Genomic DNA, 19,953 nt, shown 5'->3' with positions numbered 1-19,953 from the left:
TGCTGGACCGTTTTCTTACTTTGTGCATACATCTGGTCAGGGACGCTGCTGATCAGGCCCGCGCACAGGTGCAGGGAGGAGGAGGTGAGCTGTCGTTCTGATTCACTCTTCTAACTGTGGACCTCCTGCTGTTGCAAAACTACAACTCCTAGCATGCCTGGACAGCCGTTGGCTGTCCGGGCATGCTGGAAGTTGTAGTTTTACAACAGCAGGAGGTCCGCAGTTTGGAGACCACTGACATATGGGAATAGGTTCCCCAACATATAAACTAAGACTAAAACTATTGTCAGCAGAGAGCACTGTGGTCAGGCAGAAAATGAATTAAAAAAGAAAAGAACTACCTGTGTATTATACAGCAGCTGATAAGTACTGGAAGAATTGGGATTTTTTTTTACCTCTTGAGTCTGCTCCCTTTCTATAACACAGGGCCACGGCGTTGCCCCACGTCATAGTGGGTCGGGCCTGGCCTCTAACAACGGCTAATAGCTAATGGCTAATAGCGTGCGGAACCGCCATCAGTGCTATTAACCCCTTAGACGCGGCATTCAAAGTTTATTGCCACGTCTAAAGTGAAAGTAAACTTCGGTCAATGGCGTACACGCAAAAAAATTCCAAAGTCCAAAATAGCATATTTTTGGTCATTTTTTATATCATGAAAAAATGAATAAAAAGCGATCAAAAAGTCAGATCAATACAAATATGGTACCTCATACAATTATGGTAAAAACTTCAGATCATTTTTCACAAAAAATGAGCCCTCATACCGCCCCGTACACGGAAAAAAAAAGTTATAGGGGTCAGAAGATGACAATTTTAAACGTATTCATTTTCGTGCATGTAGTTATGATTTTTTTCCAGAAGTACGACAAAATCAAACCTATATAAGTAGGGTATCATTTTAATCATATGGACCTACAGAATAAAGAGAAGGTGTCATTTTTATTGAAAAATGTACTACGTAGAAACAGAAGCCCCACAATGTTACAAAACGGCGTTTTTTCTTAAATTTTGTCGCACAATGATATTTTTCCATTTCGCCGTAGATTTTGGGGTAAAATGACTGATGTCATTACAAAGTAGAATTAGTGGTGCAAAAAATAAGCCATCATATGGATTTGTAGGTGCAAAATTGAAAGAATTATGATTTTTTTAAAGGTAAGGAGAAAAAAATGAAAGTGCAAAAATGATAAAACCCTGAGTTCTTAAGGGGTTAATAGAAGTAATTTACAAATCTGTTTAACTTTCTGGCACCAGTTGATTTAAAAGAAAATGTTTTCCAATGGAGTACCCCTTTAATGGGGTCCGTCTGGTGTTCATTTATGTAGCCTGAGCTGACCAGACAAAAAATGACTGCATGCAACGCTTATGCACAGGTCCCGCTAAGAAAACAGATCCCGCGATAGGTTCCCAAATGGAGATAATATGCATTCAATAGTTTGTGGTGAAGACAGACTGTACTACTTACTGATAAGTTTAGTGAGGATTTTCTCCACTTGAACCTTAAAATTCAGGTCGGAAATTGCGTTGCGTATATTGCCTTGGAGCTGGTTAGTTATTTTAGCCCCTTTGTTGCTCCTTTTTTTTTTTATATAGTGCAGAAGAATCACTTTACTTTTTATTAATCCCATATGGTCAATGGCGTAAACGTAAAAAAAATAAAAAAGAAAAAATCCAAAATTGCTGCTTTTTTTTATCAAGTCACATTCCAGAAACAATTAATAAAAAAACCTTTAAAAAGTCTCTCTCTCTCTCTCTCTCTCTCTCTCTCTCTCTCTATGAAGTCTCTCTCTCTCTCTCTCTCTCTCTCTCTCTCTCTCTCTCTCTCTCTCTCTCTCTCTCTCTCTCTCTCTCTCTCTCTCTCTCTCTATATATATATAATGTAAAAACTACAGATCACAGTGCAAAAAATTAGCCCTCATATATGGAAAAATTAGAGGACTATGGTCAAAATTTTAAACATTTATTTTAGTAAGGTGCACCTTACTAAAATAAATACGTTATTGTATTAACTTTTTGGCATCGGCTATTCTACATCGGGGTTAGGCGCCGCAACTCACGTCCATTTTTGGGAAACCGGTTATACCGAACCTCTGTTTTGCAGATTGCGGCATTTGAGCTTCTTGGCCCTGCCTTCTTGACACTTGGCTTAGAAATAAATGCACTTTTATAAGTTTGGCCACCACCACCAGCTTCAGGAACGGTACAGTTTGCTTGTATACACTAACAGCTATCCAACCATGTCTGCAGCTCTTAGCAGCAAATCCAGCTGACGGATTAAAGTGTCATCAGCCATTAAAAGGTCAGTTATATCCATATATGATGTCATTGTGTTATTTCTATGTTGGGATGTCAGTGTACTAGGTGATCTTTACTGTGTGTTACTGTTACGCCTAGCGCTCCGGGTCCCCGCTCCTCCCCGGAGCGCTCACGGCGTCTTTCTCCCTGCAGCGCCCCGGTCAGTCCCGCTGACCGGGAGCGCTGCACTGTCATGGCCGTCGGGGATGCGATTCGCACAGCGGGACGCGCCCGCTCGCGAATCGCATCCCAGGTCACTTACCCGTCCCGGTCCCCTGCTGTCATGTGCTGGCGCGCGCGGCTCCGCTCTCTAGGGCGCGCGCGCGCCAGCTCTCTGAGACTTAAAGGGCCAGTGCACCAATGATTGGTGCCTGGCCCAATTAGCTTAATTGGCTCCCACCTGCTCCCAGACTATATCTGCTCACTGCCCCTGCACTCCCTTGCCGGATCTTGTTGCCTTGTGCCAGTGAAAGCGTTTAGTGTGTCCAAAGCCTGTGTTACCTGAACTTCTGCTATCCATCCTGACTACGAACCTTGCCGCCTGCCCCCGACCTTCTGCTACGTCTGACCTTGCCTCTGCCTAGTCCTTCTGTCCCACGCCTTCTCAGCAGTCAGTGAGGTTGAGCCGTTGCTAGTGGATACGACCTGGTTGCTACTGCCGCAGCAAGACCATCCCGCTTTGCGGCGGGCTCTGGTGAAAACCAGTAGCCTCTTAGAACCGGTCCACTAGCACGGTCCACGCCAATCCCTCGCTGACACAGCGGATCCACAACCCGTAAGCCGAATCGTGACAGTAGATCCGGCCATGGATCCCGCTGAGGTGCCGCTGACAAGTCTCGCTGATCTTCCCACGGTGGTCGCTCAGCAATAGCAGCAGATTGCCCAACAAGGACAGCAGCTGTCGCAGTTGACTGCCATGTTACAGCAACTTCTGCCTCTGCTACAGCAGCAACCATCTCCTCCGCCAGCTCCTGCACCTCCTCCGCAGCGAGTGGCCGCTCCTAACCTCCGCTTGTCCCTGCCGGACAAATTTGATGGGGACTCTAAACTCTGCCGTGGATTTTTGTCTCAGTGTTCCCTGCATATGGAGATGTTGTCGGACTTGTTTCCTACAGAACGGTCTAAGGTGGCGTTCGTAGTGAGCCTTCTTTCAGGAAAGGCTTTGTCTTGGGCCACACCGCTCTGGGACCGCAATGATCCTGCCACAGCCACAGTCCAGTCCTTCTTCGTTGAAGTCCGGAGTGTCTTCGAGGAGCCAGCCCGAGCTTCTTCTGCCGAGACTGCCCTGTTGAACCTGGTCCAGGGTGATTCTTCAGTGGGCGAGTACGCCATCCAATTTCGTACTCTTGCTTCCGAGTTATCATGGAATAACGAAGCTCTCTGCGCGACCTTTAAAAAAGGCCTATCCAGTCGCATCAAGGATGTGCTGGCCACACGAGAGATTCCTGCCAACCTCCAAGAACTCATCCATTTGGCTACCCGCATTGACATGCGTTTTTCTGAGCGACACCAAGAGCTCCGCCAGGAAAAAGACTTAGATCTCTGGGCACCTCTCCCACAGCATCCTTTGCAGTCTACGCCTGGGCCTCCCGCCGAGGAGGCCATGCAAGTGGATCGGTCTCGCCTGACCCAGGAAGAGAGGAATCGCCGTAGAGAAGAAAATCTCTGTCTGTACTGTGCCAGTACCGAGCATTTCTTGGTGGATTGCCCTATCCGTCCTCCACGCCTGGGAAACGCACGCACGCACCCAGCTCACGTGGGTGTGGCGTCTCTTGGTTCTAAGTCTGCTTCTTCACGTCTCACGGTGCCCGTGCGGATTTCTCCTTCAGCCAACTCCTCCCTTTCAGCCGTGGCCTGCTTGGACTCTGGTGCCTCTGGGAATTTTATTTTGGAGTCCTTTGTGAATAAATTCAGCATCCCGGTGACCCGTCTCGTCAAGCCGCTCTACATTTCCGCGGTCAACGGAGTCAGATTGGATTGCACCGTGCGTTACCGCACAGAACCCCTCCTGATGTCTATTGGACCCCACCACGAAAGGATTGAGCTCTTCGTTCTCCCCAACTGTACCTCTGAGGTCCTCCTCGGTCTGCCATGGCTCCGGCTTCATTCTCCCACCCTTGATTGGACTACCGGGGAGATCAAGAACTGGGACTCTGCCTGCCACAGGAAGTGCCTCTCCCCCCCTCCCAGTCCCGTCAGGCAAGCCTCTGTGCCTCCTCATGGCTCCCGTCCTTGTGTCTCCCTGCCCCGTGCCAAGCTTCACCCTCTGCCCTCCCTCCCCATTCCAACTCCTGCTGTACTGCCTGCCGTTGAGGAAACCCTCCATTCTTTCCCGGTGTCCTCATCCCAGGGGAGGCAGTCACCGGACAAAAAAAAGGGGAGACCTAAGGGGGGGGGTACTGTTACGCCTAGCGCTCCGGGTCCCCGCTCCTCCCCGGAGCGCTCACGGCGTCTTTCTCCCTGCAGCGCCCCGGTCAGTCCCGCTGACCGGGAGCGCTGCACTGTCATGGCCGTCGGGGATGCGATTCGCACAGCGGGACGCGCCCGCTCGCGAATCGCATCCCAGGTCACTTACCCGTCCCGGTCCCCTGCTGTCATGTGCTGGCGCGCGCGGCTCCGCTCTCTAGGGCGCGCGCGCGCCAGCTCTCTGAGACTTAAAGGGCCAGTGCACCAATGATTGGTGCCTGGCCCAATTAGCTTAATTGGCTCCCACCTGCTCCCAGACTATATCTGCTCACTGCCCCTGCACTCCCTTGCCGGATCTTGTTGCCTTGTGCCAGTGAAAGCGTTTAGTGTGTCCAAAGCCTGTGTTACCTGAACTTCTGCTATCCATCCTGACTACGAACCTTGCCGCCTGCCCCCGACCTTCTGCTACGTCTGACCTTGCCTCTGCCTAGTCCTTCTGTCCCACGCCTTCTCAGCAGTCAGTGAGGTTGAGCCGTTGCTAGTGGATACGACCTGGTTGCTACTGCCGCAGCAAGACCATCCCGCTTTGCGGCGGGCTCTGGTGAAAACCAGTAGCCTCTTAGAACCGGTCCACTAGCACGGTCCACGCCAATCCCTCGCTGACACAGCGGATCCACAACCCGTAAGCCGAATCGTGACAGTTACCCCTGTAATGTCACCTTACAGCATACATTATCCCTGTGCTGTAACCTTTGCTGTTACACTAAATGTGCATTTTACCCATACTGTGTCATTACTGTGTGCATTATACTTGTATTATGATAGTGTACATTATCCCTGTACTTTAAAGGGAACCATTCATCAGATTTTACCCTATATAATGCTTGGCAAAGCGTTATATAGGGTAAAATCTTTATTTTTTGCCATTCCCAGGGGATGCTCCTGCCCCCAGGGATGGTGACGATATGAAGTTATAAACTAGTCACTGCCGCCGCCGTAAGTAGTCACCTGGGCGGGGAGCTCTTCTCATCTACTCCTGTTCTTCTGCCGGGAGCGACGCCCCCTCCGCTTGATTGATGGGCCGCGTCATCGCTCTGCTCCATCTGTTCAGTGAGCGGAACAATGACGCGGCCCATCAATCAAGCGGAGGGGGCGTCGCTCCCGGACGAAGAACAGGAGTAGATGAGAAGAGCTCCCCGCCCAGGTGACTACTTATGGCGGTGACTAGTCTATAACTTCATATCTTCACCATCCCTGGGGGCAGGAGCATCCCCCAGGGATAGTGAGGACAACAATTTTACCCTATATAACGCTTTGCCAAGCATTATATAGGGTAAAATCTGATGATTGGTTCCCTTTAAAGGGGTACTCCGGTGGAAAACTTTTTTTATTTTTTTTATTTAAATGAACTGGTGCCAGAAAGTTAAACAGATTTGTAAATTACTTCTATTAAAAAAAAATCTTAATCCTTCCAGTACCTATTAGCTGCTGAATACTACAGAGGAAATTATTTTCTTTTTGGAACACAGAGCTCTCTGCTGACATCACGAGCACAATGCTCTCTGCTGACGTCTCTGTCCATTTTAGGAACTGTTCAGAGCAGCATATGTTTGCTATGGGGATTTTCTCCTACTCTGGACAGCTCCTAAAATGGACAGAGATGTCAGCAGAGAGCACTGTGGTCATGATGTCAGCAGAGAGCTCTGTGTTCCAAAAATAAAAGAATTTCCTCTGTAGTATTCAGCATCTAAGAAGTACTGGAAGGATTAAAAAATTTTTAATAGAAGTAATTTACAAACCTAGTTAACTTTCTGGCACCAGTTGATTAAAAAAAAAAAAAGATTTCCACCGGAGTACCCCTTTAAGTCACTGCGTGTATTCCCTGCATTATGATCTAATACTGTATATTATCCCTGTACTGCATGCATTATTTCTGTATTGTAACTTCAAAATGTAGTATACTATCCCTGTGTGCATTATTCCTGTATTGTGACCTCATAGTATATGTTATCCCTGTGCTATGACATCGCTGTGTGCATTATCCCTGTACAGTGATATAGCTGTGTATTATCCTGTACTGTGACATCACTTTGTATAGTCACTGGGGGGAATTTATCATTGTATATAGAGCTTTTTTTTTGTCTATTCTTTAACGCAAAAATTTGTGCAAGAGTTTTTTTGCGTCTTTTTTTTTTGCGCAAAATTCTTCATAGCCATGTCTGCAGTTAAGTTTACCGTAGAGCACTTTCTACTGTAGAATCGAATTTATTAACTGTGTGTGTGTTTTTTAAACGCAATAAAAAATGCACAAATGCACTTTTCTTGCGCAAATATATACCACCTCGGAGGACACGTACCAAAGTGTTCTAAAGCATTTGAGAATTGTATTAACTATTTTTGGACATTTAGTACTACTACTCCCATTATGGACAGACTCTGCCCATGATGGTAGTAGTAGTCCAGGGGCTGAGGTGCAGATCACACCCTGGTCATTCTCCAGAGACCCCCTGCAATCTGTATTTATTAACTGTAAAAGCCGGCAGCACATGCGGCTACACTGCGCTGCCCGCCGGCTCCTGTATACTGTATCACATTTCATAATCCCTGCCCGGGAGATGGGAGCTCTGATTGGTGAATAGTTATTCACCAATCAGAGCTCCTGTCTCCCGGCAGTGGCAATTATGAAATGTGCATACAGGAGCCGGCGGACAGTGCAGTGAAGCCGCATGTACCGCCGGCTTTTACAGATAATAAATGCGGATCGCAGCACGTCTCTGGAGAATGACCCGGTGCAATCTGCACCTCAGCCCCTGGACTACAACTCCCATCATGGGCAGAGTCTGATGAGATTGATGAGAGTAGTTGTAGTACTGCAGCGCTGAGGGATGGCACTTGCACATTCCCCAGGTGCGGGACTTTTAGGACTACTGCTCCCATCATGGACAGACTCTGTCCATGATGGGAGTTATAGTCCAGGGCCTGAGGTGCAGATCGCAGCAAGTCATTCTCCAGAGACCTGCTAAGATGCGCATTTATTAAGTTAACAAGCTGGCGGCACATGCGGCTACACTGAGCTCCCCGCCGGTTCTAGGCTCCTGTATACAGCTCTCATAATTCCTAATCGCTGCCGCCGGGAGCTCTGATTGGTGCATAGCTTTTCACGGGGATAATGAATTGGCGATAAATGTTCTGGTCACTGATTTAAAGTTTCCGCAGCTCCGGCTGCTTGTTAAAGATCAGCAACCCGGCTGCGGCCACTTTAAAACAGTGACCAGTGGCGGCTCTTGCGGGCCCGGACACTTCTCTTCCTGATTTTACTATTTTTTATATTTCCTTGCCTGGCCGCACTTAGGCAGGCTTAGGTAATGCGGCAGGTCTTGTGGGCTGTTTGGATAGTATGACGAGTGACGTTTCCTGCCGGCTCCTCTGCACGGCATCAGGGACGTCACTCCACTCCTCATTTACTGCAGCCGCCACGGGTGGCTGTTCTAAAGTGGCCGCGGTCGGGCTGCTAAACTTAAACAAGCCACTCTGACCAGTGGCGACTGCAGAGAATGAGGAGTGACGTCCCTGACACCACGCAGAGGAGACGGCAGGAGACGTCACTCGTCATACTATCCACACAGCCCACAAGACCCGCCCCATTACCTGAGCCTGCCGGAGTGCAGCCAGGTAAGGAAATATGAAAAATAGAAAAAGTAGGGGGACAGGGGGGGGGGGAACAATGAGCAAGGGGGGAACAATGAGCAAGGGGGGAAATAATGTGCAGGGGGATTATGAGCAGGGGGAATGATGAGTCAGAGGGGGGGCAAACTGAGGAGCAGGGCGAATCAAAGTTGGGGGTATGATGAGGCGTATAGTTCAGAGCTTCCAAGTAATTTATTTTATATAAAAAAAAATTCCTGTAAAAATGAGGGTGCATGTTATACGCCAATAAAAAATGTATACAGTAGCCTGGAGCCGTCGGGCAGTGCAGTGCCGCCGTCTTGGAAAGTTAATAAATGCGGATCACAGCGGGGGCAGATCGAAAGGGGGGCTCACTCCTGCGATCTTAACTACTCTGCCTCCTAGTGATGATGTCATTAGGGGCGGAGCTACACAGTCCAGACCTGACTATGTTCTCATTATCCGTTTTGCATAATGGGAACAGAGCCTTTCTGCCAGTGTGTTCCCAAACCGGGAGACTCCAGCTGTTGTTTAACTACAGCCCCCCCCATGAAGGGAGTTGTAATTTATCAATAATTTGAGGCTTTAGGAACACACAGCATTATGTGCGCCAAAAATGTTCTAACCTTTATTTTATTTTCTTCTCATTTCAGATATGTGAATGCAGAGGACTACGTCAGATTCGGTGGATTGCAACGATGACCAGCATTTTTTTTTAAAATTTCAATAAAAGGGTTAATGAGGGCTGTGGGGGAGTGTTTTTTTATATACATTTTTTTTTTCAATGTGTCATGTTTTTTTACAATTGAATGTTCAGGCTTAGTAGTGGAAGCCGTCTTATAGACGAAATCCATTACTATGCCAAGGCTTAGCGTTAGCCCACAAATCAGCTAACGCTAACCTCCAATTATTACCCCGGTACCCACCACCACAGGGGTGCCGGGAAGAGCTGGTACCAACAGGCCCGGAGCGTCAAAAGTGGCACTCCTGGGCCTAGGCGGTAACAGGCTGGCGTTATTTAGGCTGGGGAGGGCCAGTAACAATGGTCCCCACCCACCATTGTAATGTCAGGCTGTTGCTGCTTGGTTGGTATCTGGTTGATTCTGAAAATAGGGGGAACCTTATGCATTTTTTTAATTATTATTTCAAAAAAATTAAATAAAAAAACGTGTGTGGTTCCCCATTTTTTTCATTATCAGCCAGATACCAACCAAGCAGCAACAGCCTAACGTTACCATTATTACTGGCCCTCCCCAGCCTAAATAATGCCAGCCTGTTATCGCCTAGGCCCAGGAGCACCATTTTTGATGCTTTGGTCCTGTTGGTATTGGCTGTTCTCGGCACCCCTGCGGCGTTGGGTACCGAGGAGCAATAATTGGTGGTTAGCGTTAGCTGATTTTGGGGCTAATGCTAAGCCCTGGCATAGTAATGGATTCTGTCTACAAGACGGCTTCCACTGCTAAGCCTAAAATTTCAATTATAAAAAACACAACACATTGAAAAAAATTTTATTTAAAAAAACACTTTCCCACAGCCCTCTTTAACCTTTTTATTTACATTTAAAATAACGCTGTTCATCATCGCAATCCGCCAAATCTGATGTAGTCCTCCGCATTCACGTATCTAAAATGAGAAGAAAAAAAACCCAATAAAACTATAACCATTTCTGTGATTTCTACACAAATAGCTGGTGTGAATTTTTTTATGTAAACTGGACTCTCACCCCTTTGAAAATATCATGTAAAGTAGACAAGATACGTGGACACGCCCACTTTTACAAAACTGACGTGAACAGTGTAAACCGCGGCACATATCTCTTTGAAAATGTGGTTGATACTTTTCGCGCCAAAATATATATATTTTTTTGTTTTGGTGCAAAATTCTTTGAGAATCTCCCCCTTTGTGTACTTTATAAAGATTTATGATTTTACTATTGTGCAGAGTTTTGTTTGGCGCACACTGCTGCTCCAGCACTTCTAGTTATGTAAGCAGTGTACAGCGGGAGGTAGAGAAGGAGTGCACGGTAGAGCGAGGGGGGGGGGCATTTCTATATTTGCACAAAATTTATCAAAGGAGTGCACAACTTTAGTAAATCTTGAGCAAGAGTGTCAATTAAACAAGTAGTGTAAAGGGGCAGATTTGTGTCTACAATAGACACCTAATGATAAATCTCCCCCACTGTGTTTATTATCCCTGTACTCTGAGATAGCTGTGTACCTTATCCCTGTAAGGTGACATCACTGTGTGCATTATCCCTGTACTGTGGCATCACAGTGTGCATTATTTCTGTACTGTGACATCACTGTGTTTATTATCCCTGTACTGTGACATCACTGTGTATTGTCACTGTGTTTATTATCCCTGTACTGTGACATAGCTGTGTACATTATCCCTGTACTGTGACATCACTTTGTGTATTATCCCTGTACTGTGACATCACTGTGTGCATTATCCCTGTACTGTTACATCACTGTGTGTTGTCACTGTGTTTTGTCTCTGTACTGGGAAATAGCTGTGTACATTATCGCTGTACTGTGACATCACTGTGTGTATTATCCCTGTACTGTGACATCACTGTGTGTATAATCCCTGTACTGTGACATCACTGTGTGTATTATCCCTGTACTGTGACATCACTGTGTGTATTATTCCTGTACTGTGACATCACTGTGTGTATTAAACCTGTACTGTGACATCACTGTGTGTATTATCCCTGTACTGTGACATCACTTTGTGTATTATCCCTGTACTGTGACATCACTGTGTGCATTATCCCTGTACTGTTACATCACTGTGTGTTGTCACTGTGTATTATCTCTGTACTGGGACATAGCTGTGTACATTATCCCTGTACTGTGACATCACTGTGTGTATTATCCCTGTACTGTGACATCACTGTGTGTATTATCCCTGTACTGTGACATCGCTGTGTTTATTATCCCTGTACTGTGACATCACTGTGTTTATCATCCCTATACTGTGACATCACTGTGTGTATTATCCCTGTACTGTGACATCACTGTGTGTATTATCCCTGTACTGTGACATCGCTGTGTTTATTATCCCTCTACTGTGACATCACTGTGTTTATCATCCCTGTACTGTGACATCGCTGTGTGTATTATCCCTGTACTGTGACATCACTGTGTGCATTATCCCTGTACTGTGACATCACTATGTGCATTTTCCCTGTACTGTTACATCACTGTTTATTGTCACTGTGTATTGTCTCTGTACTGAGACATAGCTGTGTATTTTGTCCCTGTACTGTGACATCACTTTGTGTATTATCCCTGTACTGTGACATCGCTGTGTGCATTATTCCTGTACTATGACATCACTGTGTTTATTATCCCTGTACTGTGACATCACTGTGTATTGTCACTGTGTTTATTATCCCTGTACTGTGACATAGCTGTGTACGTTATCCCTGTACTGTGACATCACTGTGTACATCATCCCTGTACTGTTACATCACTGTGTGTATTATCCCTGTACTGTGACATCACTGTGTGTATTATCCCTGTACTGTGACTTTGCTGTGTTTATTATCCCTGTACTGTGACATCACTGTGTTTATCATCCCTGTACTGTGACATCACTGTGTATTATCTCTGTACTGTGACCAAGCGGTGTTTGACCGCAAAACGGGACCGTCGGACCACGAGCTCCATGGAGTTCCTCTCTTCTCCCTCCCGCACTGCTTTTTGTACCCCATAATGGAATAAAGTCTTCCTGAAACTTCTAATACGGGTGAGTGCATTCCTTGCAATCATTTGCATGTTTCCATTTTTGCCTTTTTGCTACAGTAGGATTTTTTGCACCCCCGAGAAGCCACAACACTTCTCCTTACTCTGCCTTAACATATCTGTATTCGATAAAAGCAAACTGACAGGAGTGCCGAGTCTTTACTCTATCTTTGTTTATCTCTGTACTGTGACATCACTGTGTGTATTATCCTGATATAAACTGGGAGACTGAGACCTGTGAATCTCATAAAAGAAACAGGTTTCTGACTATAACTAAAGACAATTATCTGTCCCAAAGGGTGCAGGGCCCGACCAGAGGGGGCGCTCTACTAGACTTAATATTAACCAACAGACCTGACAGAGTAACTAATGTGCAGGTAAAAGGACACCTAGGAAATAGTGATCATAATATAATACATTATAACTTGTTCTTCAATAAGGGAATCTCTCGAGGGGCCACAAAAGCAATGAACTTTAGGAAGGCAAAGTTTGATCAGCTCAGAGAAGCCAATATAACAATATAAATTGGGATAATGTCCTCAAAAACAAGAATACTGACACTAAATGGGAGACTTTTAAAGATATCTTAAATTATCACTGTAATAAATATATACCTTATGGGAATAAAAGGGTCAGAAATAAAAGAAAACCAATATGGATGAATGAAAACATTAAAGGGGCAATAAAGAACAAAAATAAAGCATTTATAATCCTAAAACAGGACAGCAGTGAAGAAGCATTAAAAAGCTATAGAGAAAAATGTAAAATATGTAAAAAAAAAGATAAAAGCCGCAAAAATAGAGACAGAAAGACTCATCGCCAAAGAGAGTAAAACTAACCCCAAAATGTTATTTAAAGGAAATCTGTCATCACAATCACCCGCACTAAACCTATTACACAGGCTTGTAGTGCGGGTGATCCTGATTAAAACGCTTCTTACCTCATTAAAAACTGTGCAGCGGTTCCCCAGATATCTTCATTTTTAGTTATATGGTATTCCCAGGCTTACGTCATTTTCGCGGGGTGGAGTGGCTGCCCGGCTCATGAATGTTCATGGCTGCCTCATCGCAGTCTTCCTCCTGGTGTAGGTCACGTGGGTAGCGCCGCGCATGCGCCACATGCCGTACACCCGGAAGCGGCGTTCTCCTGCATAGATAGATATGCTGGAGAATGCCGCTTCTGGGTGTACGATGCGCGGCGCTACCCATTTCAAGCCTGTGTAACAGGTTTAGTGCGGGCTATTCTGATGACAGACTTCCTTTAACTATATAAATAGCAAAAAGGTCAAAAATGAAAGTGTGGGCCCCTTAAAAAATGATGAGGAAGAAATTATAAACGAGCATCAGGAAAAAGCAAATATATTAAACAAATTCTTCTCCACTGTATTCACTGAGGAAAATGAAATGCCAGGTGAAATACAGTGAGATAAGGTAAACTCCCCAGTACAGGTCACCTATCTAACCCAGGAAGAAGTACAGTGCCGCCTACAAAAAATCAAAACAGACAAACCACCAGGTCCAGATGGCATTCACCCCAGTGTTCTAAAGGAATTAAGTAATGTTATAGACAGACCCCTATTTTTAATATTCTGGGACTCTATAGTAACAGGGACTGTTCCCCAGGACTGGCGCATAGCAAATGTGGTACCAATATTTAAAAAGGGAACAAAAGGTGACCCAGGGAATTATAGGCCTGTTAATTTAACCTCCGTTGTATGTAAATTGTTTGAGGGTTTTCTAAGGGATGCTATTGTCACGATTCGGCTGGCTGGAGGTGGATCCTCTGTGCCAAAGAGGGATTGGCGTGGACCGTGTCGGTGGACCGGTTCTAAGTTGCTACTGGTTTTCACCAGAGCCCGCCGCAAAGCGGGATGGTCTTGCAGCGGCGGTAGCAACCAGGTCGTATCCACCGGCAACGGCTCAACCTCTCTGACTGCTGAGATAAGCGCGGTACAAGGGAGTAGACAAGAGCAAGGTCGGACGTAGCAGAAGGTCAGGGCAGGCAGCAAGGATCGTAGTCAGGGGCAACGGCAGGAGGTCTGGAACACAGGCTAGGAACACACAAGGGAAACGCTTTCACTGGCACAATGGCAACAAGATCCGGCAAGGAAGTCCAGGGGAAGTGAGGTATAAATAGGGAAGTGCACAGGTGAAGATACTGATTAAAACCCATGCGCCAATCAGTGGCGCACCGGCCCTTTAAATCGCAAAGACCCGGCGAGCGCGCGCCCTAGGGAGCCAGGCCGCGCGCGCCGGGACAGCACAGACAGGGAACGAGTCTGGCAAGCGGGTCGGGAAGCGCATCGCGAGCGGGCGCGTCCCGCATCGCGAATCGCATCCCTGCTGGGGACATTATCGCAGCGCATCCGGTCAGCAGGTCTGACCGGGGGCGCTGCGAACAGGAGAATGCTGCGAGCGATCCGGGGAGGAGCGGGGACTCGGAGCGCTCGGTGTAACAGCTATTTTGGAACGTATGACCCCATGTCAGCATTGCTTTATGAGGGATCGGTCCTGTCAAACTAACCTGATCAGCTTTTATGAGGAGGTGAGCTCCAGACTGGACCAGGGGGAATCACTGGATGTGGTATATCTGGATTTTTCCAAAGCATTTGATACGGTGCCTCATAAAAGGTTGGTGCATTAAATGAAAAGTATTGGGCTGGGGGAGAATTTGTGTAAGTGGGTAAGTAACTGGCTCAGTGATAAGAAATAGAGGGTGGTTATTAATGGTACTTATTCTGATTGGGTAACTGTTACTAGTGGGGACCACAGGGGTCCATCTTAGGTCCTGTTCTGTTTAACATATTTATTAATGACCTCGTAGAGGGGTTGAATAGTAAAGTAACAATCTTTGCAGATGATACTAAACTCTGTAAAGTGGTAAACACTATAGAGGACAGTGCACTGTTACAAATGGATCTGGATAGGTTGGAGGTTTGGGCTGGGAAGTGGCAGATGAGGTTCAACACTGATAAATGTAAGGTAATGCACATGGGGAGGAAAAATCCGGGCTGGGGTTATGTATTAAATGGGAGAACACTTGGGACGACTGATGTGGAAAAGGACTTTGGAGTTTTAGTTAACAGTAAATTTAGCTGTAGTGACCAGTGTCAGGCAGCTGCTGCCAAGGCAAATAAAATCATGGGGTGCATCAATAGGGGCATAGATGCCCATGACAAGGAAATAATTCTACCGCTGTAGAAATCACTAGTCAGACCACACATAGAATACTGTGTACAGTACTGGGCACCAGTGTACAAGAAAGATATAGTGGAGCTGGAGAGGGTTTAAAGACGGGCAACCAGGGTAATACGGGGAATGGGAGGACTACAGTACCCAGAAAGATTATCAGAATTAGGGTTATTTAGTTTAGAAAACAAGAAGGCTTAGGGGAGACCTAATAACTATGTATAAATATATCAAGGGGCAGTACAGAGATCTCTCCCATGATCTCTTTATACCCAGGACTGTATCTTTAACAAGGGGGCATCCTCTACGTTTAGAGGAAAGAAGGTTTCTACACCAGCACAGACGGGGGTTCTTTACTATAAGAGCATTGAGACTGTGGAATTCTCTCCCGAGGGAGATGGTCATGGTGAACTCTGTAAAAGAGTTCAAAACGGGTCTGGATGCATTCTTGGAGAGTAATAACATTACAGGTTATTGATACTAGATTTATAGGGACAGAATGTTGATCCAGGGATTTATTCTGATGCCATATTTGGAGTCATATTTGTAACATCACTGTGTGTATTATCCCTGTACTGTGACATCGCTGTGTTTATTATCCCTGTACTGTGACATCACTGTGTGTATTATCCCTGTACTGTGACATCACTGTGCTTATCATCCCTGTACTGTGACATCACTGTGTGCATTATCCCTGTACTGTGACATCACTATGTGCATTTTCCCTGTACTGTGACATCACTGTGTTTATTATCCCTGTGCTTTGACATCACTGTGCATTATCCCTGTACTGTGACATCACTATGTGCATTATCCCTGTACTGTCACATCACTGTGTGCATTATCCCTGTACTGTTACATCACTGTGTATTGTCTCTGTACTGTAACATAGCTGTGTACGTTATCCCTGTACTGTGACATCACTGTGTACATTCTCCCTGTACTGTTGCATAACTGTGTGTATTATCCCTGTACTGTGACATCGCAGTGTATTATCCCTGTACTGTGACATCACTATGTGCATTTTCTCTGTACTGTGACATCACTGTGTGTATTATCCCTGTACTGTGACATCGCTGTGTGTATTATCCCTGTACTGTGAAATCACTGTTTATCATCCCTGTACTGTGACATCACTGTGTGCATTATCCCTGTACTGTGAAATCACTATGTGCATTTTCCCTGTACTGTGACATCACTATGTGCATTTTCCCTGTACTGTGACATCACTGTGTGTATTATCACTGTACTGTGAAATCACTATGTGCATTTTCCCTGTACTGTGACATCACTGTGTTTATTATTCCTGTACTGTTACATCACTGTGTACAGTATGCCTATAGTGTGACATAACAATGGGCATTATCTCTTTATTATGACCTCATAGCGTATATCATCCCTGCACAGTGACATCACTGTGCACATTATCCATCTACTTTAGGGAGTCAAAAATAAGCTTTTCATGTCGTGAAGCTGCTGGTAAAGGTGGTGAAGGGGGTTGCGGGCAGGCCCGTCGCTACCGGACCAGCAAACCAAGCAATTGCTTGGGGCCCCGAGCTGGCTGGGGGCCCCGAGCAGAGCCGGTGCTTGCCCATCCTGTAGCGACGGAGCACTTCGGGGGGGCCCGCGCCCTACAAAAAGGTAATTGAAATGTGCGGGCCCCCCCGAAGTGCTCCGTCGTTAAGAAACGAAGCAGGGCCGGCACCGGACAGGTCAGGGGCTGATGGGAGTAGAGACGTCACGTGCCCCGCGCAGGCACGCACGTCTACGCCAATCACCTGACCTGTCCCTGCTTACGTCCCCACGCAAACCTCCAGCATCCTCCGTGCAGTGACAGGAGCAGCAGCAGACTCACACCGCTGCAACGATCCCTGGCAGGGTAAGTAAACTGGCGCGGGGGGGGGGGGCGGATTGTATGGTGGTTAGGGGACTGCAATGGGGATAAGAGGTGTGTGTGTGTGGGGGGGGTATTATGGGGGTCATAAGAAGTGCAGGGGGGGGGGTGTTATGGGGGTCATGAGAGGTGCAGGGGGTGTTATGGGGGTCATGAGAGGTGCAGGGGGGGTGTTATGGGGATCATGAGAGGTGCAGGGGGTGTTATGGGGGTCATGAGAGGTGCAGGGGGGTGTTATGGGGGTCATGAGAGGTGCAGGGGGGGTGTTATGGGGGTCATGAGAGGTGCAGGGGGTGTTATGGGGGTCATGAGAGGTGCAGGGGGGGTGTTATGGGGGTCATGAGAGGTGCAGGGGGGGTGTTATGGGGGTCATGAGAGGTGCAGGGGGGGGTGTTATGGGGGTCATGAGAGGTGCAGGGGGGGTGTTATGGGGGTCATGAGAGGTGCAGGGGGGGTGTTATGGGGGTCATGAGAGGTGCAGGGGGAGTGTTATGGGGGTCATGAGAGGTGCAGGGGGGTGTTATGGGGGTCATGAGAGGTGCAGGGGGGGGTGTTATGGGGGTCATGAGAGGTGCAGGGGGGGGGTGTTATGGGGGTCATGAGAGGTGCAGGGGGGGTGTTATGGGGGTCATGAGAGGTGCAGGGGGGTTGTTATGGGGGTCATGAGAGGTGCAGGGGGGGTGTTATGGGGGTCATGAGAGGTGCAGGGGGGGTGTTATGGGGGTCATGAGAGGTGCAGGGGGGGTGTTATGGGGGTCATGAGAGGTGCAGGGGGGGTGTTATGGGGGTCATAAGAGGTGCAGGGGGGTGTTATGGGGGTCATGAGAGGTGCAGGGGGGTGTTATGGGGGTCATGAGAGGTGCAGGGGGTGTTATGGGGGTGATGAGAGGTGCAGGGGGGGTGTTATGGGGGTGAGGAGAGGTGCCCCCCCTGAACCTCTCCTCATCACCCCCCAATAACCCCCCCCCCTGGTTATAATAGTGATGAGGAGAGGTGGGGGGGGGGGAGTTATTGTAATGATGAGGAGAGGTTTAGCGGGGGGGGGGGTTATGGGGGTGATGAAGACACAGGTAAAGAGGGGTGCTTATGTATATATGATGTGTATGCATGTGTGGCAGTATTGTATTCAGTGGATACAGTGTGGAGCAGCATTATATTCAGGGTACAGTGTGGCGCAGTATTATATTCAGGGTACAGTTTGGGGCAGTATTTTATTTAGGGTACAGTGTGGGGCAGTATTTTATTTAGGGTACAGTGTGGGGCAGTATTATATTCAGGGTACAGTGTGTGTCAGGATTATATTCAGGGTACAGTGTGTAGCAGTATTATATTTAGTGGGTACAGTGTATGGCAGTACTATATTCAGGGTTCAGTGTGGGGCAGTATTTTATTTAGGGTACACTTTCTGGCAAGGTTATAATGATTACTGCCTTCATGCAGAGGATGAGGATCTGCTGACAGTGAGGAGCCAATGATGTCTGGATGTCAGACTCTGCAGAGAAGATGGAGCTGGAGGAAGACCTGGTCTCTGGACCAGATGAAGAAGAAAAGATAACAGAGAAGATATCACTCAGGTCAGAAGACGTCACTGAGGTCACTGATATCATTGTGTATTCTCCTGACTGACCCATCAGAGCTGTAGTCACTTGTAAGTTCTGCAGTGATGATGGGTAAAACTGTGTCCAATCTGTGTCTCTCCAGCTGTTACAAAACTACTCTCATTGCCAGAGGCTCCCCAGACATGATGGGAGTTTTAGCTTTCCAACAGCTGGAGAACCACTTTAACCGAGGTGATCGGTGGGGGTCTCAGTAGTCAAACCCCCACCAAAAAAATGGCCCGGGGGGGGGGGGGGGGTCTGGACAGGGGGTATGGGTAGGGAACACTGCTGCACCTAATGTGGGGGGAACACTGCCTACCTAATGTGGGGGGAACTCTGCTGCACCTAATGTGGGGGGAACTCTGCTGCACCTAATGTGCGTCGTATCGACGTTCGTTCACGTTGCGCTCCCAGAATTCAAGGGCCGGCGTTACTAAGTCCTGACGCCGGCCCTAGAGTGTGACGTGCGTGAACATCAAAGGGGGGGGGGGGCCTCCATGTCCATTTTGCTTGGGGCCCCCAAATTCCTTCAAACGGCCCCCCCCCCCCCATAATTACTTGTTGTGCCCCTAGTACAACTACTATTTATGATGATTTTACTGACTGTAAACTAACTGATAATCACCTAATACACGCAGCGATGTCACAGTACAGAGAAAATGCACATTATCCCTGTACTGTGACATCACTGTGTGCATTATCCCTGTACTGTAACATCACTGTGTTCATTATCCCTGTACTGTGACATCACTATGTGCATTATCCCTGTACTGTGACATCACTGTGTGCATTATCCCTGTACTGTGACATCACTATGTGCATTATCCCTGTACTGTGACATCACTGTGTATTATCCCTGTACTGTGACACCACTGTGTTCATTACCCCTGTACTGTGACATCACTGTGTTCATTATCCCTGTACTGTGACATCACTATGTGCATTATCCCTGTACTGTGACATCACTATGTGCATTATCCCTGTACTGTGACATCACTGTGTTTATTATTCCTGTACTGTTACATCACTGTGAACATTATGCCTGTAGTGTGACATAACAATGTGCCTTATCTCTTTATTATGACCTCATAGTGTATATCGTCCCTGTACTGTGACATCACTGTGCACATTATCCATCTACTTTAGGGAGTCAAAAA

The sequence above is a fragment of the Hyla sarda genome, chromosome 6 (genome assembly GCF_029499605.1).
Source record: "Hyla sarda isolate aHylSar1 chromosome 6, aHylSar1.hap1, whole genome shotgun sequence".
In the NCBI taxonomy this organism is placed as follows: Eukaryota; Metazoa; Chordata; class Amphibia; order Anura; family Hylidae; genus Hyla; species Hyla sarda.
The sequence above is the reverse complement of the archived record's forward strand: the minus strand, read 5'-3'. Positions refer to the sequence as shown.